The sequence below is a fragment of the Oncorhynchus masou genome, chromosome 7 (genome assembly GCF_036934945.1).
Source record: "Oncorhynchus masou masou isolate Uvic2021 chromosome 7, UVic_Omas_1.1, whole genome shotgun sequence".
NCBI classification, from domain to species: domain Eukaryota; kingdom Metazoa; phylum Chordata; class Actinopteri; order Salmoniformes; family Salmonidae; genus Oncorhynchus; species Oncorhynchus masou.
The window spans coordinates 6,844,728-6,849,727 of record NC_088218.1 but is presented as its reverse complement, the minus strand read 5'-3'; the positions used below and the strand labels follow the sequence as shown (position 1 = coordinate 6,849,727).

Genomic DNA, 5,000 nt, shown 5'->3' with positions numbered 1-5,000 from the left:
TCTGTGTTTGTGTTTGTGTGTAATGCCATTAGCACGAGGTTGTAGGTAACCTTCCACAGGACGGTGGAGCTAACGTAGGCTAATGCTGTTAGCACGAGGTTGTAGGTAACCTTCCACAGGACGGTGGAGCTAACGTAGGCTAATGCCGTTAGCATGAGGTTGTAGGTAACCTTCCACAGGTAACCAGAACATTTCCCAGGACATGGACATATCTGACTTTGGAGAGTGGAAAGCTTCAATTCTTGTTAATCTAACTGCACTGTTCAATGTACAGTAGCTGTTACAGTGAAATAATACCATTCTATTGTTTGAGGAGAGTGCATCATTTTGAACATGAAAAGTTATTAACAAACAAATTAGGCACATTTGGGCAGTCCTGATTAAATCAAATTGAACTGCCGATGATTATGTAGTGAGGGCCAGCCGACAAGAGCATACAGGCCGCAGTGGTGGGTGGTATAAGGTGATTTGGTAACAAAACGGATGGCACTCTGATAGACTGTATCCAGTTTGCTGAGTAGAGTGTTGGAAGCTTTTTTGTAGATGACAATGCCGAAGTCGAGGATCGGTAGGATAGTCAGTTTTACTAGGGTAAGTTTGGCGGCGTGAGTGAAGGAGGCTTTGTTGCGAAATAGAAAGCCAATTCTAGATTTTATTTTGGATTGGAGATGTTTAATATGAGTCTGGAAGGAGAGTTTACAGTCTAGCCAGACACCTAGGTGTTTAAAGTTGTCCACACATTCTAAGTCGGAACCGTCCAGGGTAGTGATGCTAGTCGGGCGGGCGGGTGCAGGCAGCGAACGGTTGAAAAGCATGCATTTGGTTTTACTAGCATTTAAGAGCAGCTGGAGGCCACGGACGGAGTGTTGTATGGCATTGAAGCTCGTTTGGAGGTTAGGTAGCACAGTGTCCAAGGAAGGGCCAGAAGTATACAGAATGGTGTCATCTGCGTAGAGGTGGATCAGTGAATCGCCCACAGCAAGAGCGACGTCATTGATATATACAGAGAAAAGAGTCGGCCTGAGAATTGAACCTTGTGGTACCCCCATAGAGACTGCCAGAGGTCCGGACAACATGCTCTCCGATATGACATACTGAACTCTGTCTGCAAAGTAGTTGGTGAACCAGGCGAGGCGGTCATTAGAAAAACCAAGGCTATTGAGTCTGCCGATAAGAATACGGTGATTGACAGAGTCAAAAGCCTTGGCCAGGTTGATGAAGACGGCTGCACAGTACTGTCTTATAACGATGGCGGTTATGATATCATTTAGTACCTTGAGCGTGGCTCAGGTGCACTCGTGAACGGCTCGGAATCCGGATTGCACAGTGGATTCGAAATGGTCAGTGATCTGTTTATTAACTTGGCTTTCGAAGACTTTAGATATGCAGGGCAGGATGGATATAGGTCTGTAACAGTTTGGGTCCAGGGTGTCACCCCCTTTGAAGAAGGGGATTACCGCAGCAGCTTTCCAATCTTTAGGGATCTCATACGATACGAAAGAGAGATTGAACAGGCTGGTAATAGGGGTTGCAACAATGGCGGCGGATAGTTTTAGAAAGAGAGGGTCCAGATTGTCTAGCCCAGCTGATTTGTACGGGTCCAGGTTTTGCAGCTCTTTCAGAACATCTGCTGTCCGGATTTGGGTGAAGGAGAGGCTGGGGAGGCGGAGCTGTTGGCCGGGGTTGGAGTAGCCAGGAGGAAGGCATGGCCAGCCGTTGAGAAATGCTTATTGAAATTTTTGAATATCATGGATTTATCAGTGGTGACTTGGGAGGTGCTGGGAGGAGGTGCTCTTGTTCTCCATGGACTTTACAGTGTCCCAGAACTTTTGGGAGTTAGAGCTACAGGATGCGAATTTCTGCTTGAAAAAGCTAGCCTCTGCTTTCCTGACTGACTGCGTGTATTGGTTCCTGACTTCCCTGAACAGTTGCATATCGTGGGGACTATTCGATGCTATTGCAGTCCGCCACAGGATGTTTTTGTGCTGATCAAGGGCAGTCAGGTCTGGAGTGAACCAAGGGCTATATCTGTTCTTAGTTCTGCATTTTTTGAACGGGGCATGCTTATCTAAGATTGTGAGGAAATTACTTGTAAAGAAAGACCAGGCATCCTCGACTGATGGGATGAGGTCAATATCCTTCCAGGATACACGGGCCAGGTCAATAAGAAAGGCCTGCTCGCAGAAGTGTTTTACAGAGCTTTTGACAGTGATAAGGGGTGGTCGTTTGACCGCGGACCCATAGCGGATACAGGCAATGAGGCAGTGATCGCTGAGATCCTGATTGAAAACAGCGGAGGTGTATTTGGAGGGCAAGTTGGTCAGGATAATGTCTATGAGGGTGCCCATGTTTACGGATTTAGGGTTGTACCTGGTGGGTTCCTTGATGATTTGTGTGAGATTGAGGGCATCTAGCTTAGATTGTAGGACTGCCGGGGTGTTAAGAATATCCCAGTTTAGGTCACCTAACAGAACGAACTCTGAAGCTAGATGGGGGCGATCAATTCACAAATGGTGTCCAGGGCACAGCTGGGAGCGGAGGGGGGTCGATAGCAGTGAGACACTTATTTCTGGAGAGGTTTGTTTTAAAAATTAGAAGTTCAAACTGTTTGGGTATAGACCTGGAAAGTATGACAGAACTTTGCAGGCTATCTCTGCAGTAGATTGCAACTCCTCCCCCTTTGGCAGATCTATCTTGACGGAAAATGTTGTAGCTGGATATGGAAATCTCAGAATTGTTGGTGGTCTTCCTAAGCCAGGTTTCAGGCATGGCAAGGACATCAAGGTTGGCAGAGTGTGCTAGGGCAGTGAGTAAAACAAACTTAGGGAGGAGGCTTCTGATGTTGACATGCATGAAACCAAGGTTTTTTCGATCACAGAAGTCAACAAATGAGGGTGCCTGGGGACACGTAGGGCTTTGGTTTACCTCCACATCACCCGATTAAGAGAAGAGGAGTTGCATTGGGGACAAAGAATAAAAGGAGCAGATTTCTGGACGTGGTAGAATAGATTTAGGGCATAATGTGCAGACAGGGTTATGGTGGGGTGCGGGTACAGAGGAGGTAAGCCCAGGCACTGAGTGATGATAAGAGAGGTTGTATCTCTGGATAAGCTGGTTATAATGGGTGAGGTCACCGCATGTGTAGGAGGTGGGCCAAAGGAGGTATCAGAGGTATAATGAGTGGAACTAGGGGCTCCATTGTAAACTAAAACAATGATAACTAACCTAAACAACAGTATACAAGGCATATTGACATATGAGAGAGACATACAGCGAGGCATAAAGTAATCACAGGTGTTGATTGGGAGAGCTAGCTGAAACAACGGGTGAGACAACAACAGCTAATCAGCTAAAACAACAACAGGTAAAATGGCGATGAGGGGCAGAGAGGGTTGCTTATCTACACACAGAGCCTGAGTCCGCGGCTGGGTCCGACAGATAAACAAACAAACAAAAAAATAAAATAATAATAATAATAATAAAATACAATAGTTCATTGGATCAGTCAAGCTTTGCACATACACTGATGCCATCTAGTGGACAAAATCTAAATTGCACCTGGGCTGGAATAATACTTTATGGCCTTTCTCTTGCATTTCAAAGATGATGGTACAAAAAAAAATACAAAAGATCAGTTGTTTTTTTCTTTGTATTATCTTGTACCAGATCTATTGTGTTATATTTTATGACATTCGTTTCACAGTTCCACAAACGTCTAAGTGTTTCATTTCAAATGGTACCAAGAAAATGCATATCCTTGCTTCAGGTCCTGAGCTACAGGCAGTTAGATGTGGGTATGTCATTTTAGGCAAACATTGGAGGAAAAAAAGGGGCTAATCCTTTTAAAGTTCCTGCAACAACTGACTGAAGGGGGCTGATATTAGAGCCCAACTTCAGTGTGACCAAACGTATGACAAGTCTAATAAAGACTGTGGGGACGAAACTGTTGTTTCAGTCACTTCACTGCAGAGGAACAGGACTCAAAAGCGACTCTGGGGGGGGGGGGGGTAAAGAAAGCTTCTGAACTCCCAAACGAGCAGGGCTTCTTTGCCCTCAGTGACTGGCAGGTGTAACCTTATAAAAGGCTGTATAATAGTAGATAAGAGCTATAGTACAGCATGGTACCACTGTGTAACCTACAGTCTGACTGACAGCACTAATAACCCTTCCAATCACTCAGTTCCCTGTAGGCATCTTCCCACAATTACTAGACAGTCTGAGGATTTAGTGCGTTGTTCTTGATTTAGTGCATTGTTCTAGATTTAGTTCATTGTTCTTGATTTAGTTCATTGTTCTTGATTTAGTTCATTGTTCTTGATTTAGTGCGTTGTTCTAGATTTAGTTCATTGTTCTTGATTTAGTTTGTTGTTCTTGATTTAGTGCATTGTTCTTGATTTAGTGCGTTGTTCTTGATTTAGTGCGTTGTTCTTGATTTAGTGCGTTGTTCTTGATTTAGTGCATTGTTCTTGATTTAGTGCATTGTTCTTGATTTAGTGCGTTGTTCTTGATTTAGTGCGTTGTTCTAGATTTAGTGCGTTGTTCTTGATTTAGTGCGTTGTTCTTGATTTAGTGCATTGTTCTTGATTTAGTGCATTGTTCTTGATTTAGTGCGTTGTTCTTGATTTAGTGTGTTGTTCTTGATTTAGTGCGTTGTTCTTGATTTAGTGCGTTGTTCTTGATTTAGTGTGTTGTTCTTGATTTAGTGCGTTGTTCTTGATTTAGTGTGTTGTTCTTGATTTAGTGCATTGTTCTTGATTTAGTTCATTGTTCTTGATTTAGTGAAAGAAGGAAGGGATGGCGGGATGGGTGTGAATGTCAGAAGTTCAATTGAATCATAGTAATTATCATCGTCATTATCATCATTATCATAGTCATAACCATCCCCACTTCCTGTCCTATCTGGTCTGGCTGTAACCAGAGGGCTCTGAGACACTTCATCAGTAATCATCAGCCCAGGAGAGAGAGGAGGGCAGTTTCAACCAGGATATCAACATGCATGA

General features: G+C 44.0%; 1 pseudogene; it reads right to left on the bottom strand.

Moving 5' to 3' along the window:
- LOC135542932 (receptor tyrosine-protein kinase erbB-4-like) overlaps positions 1 to 5,000 on the bottom strand; it is a 235,145-nt pseudogene that overhangs the window by 218,582 nt on the left and 11,563 nt on the right.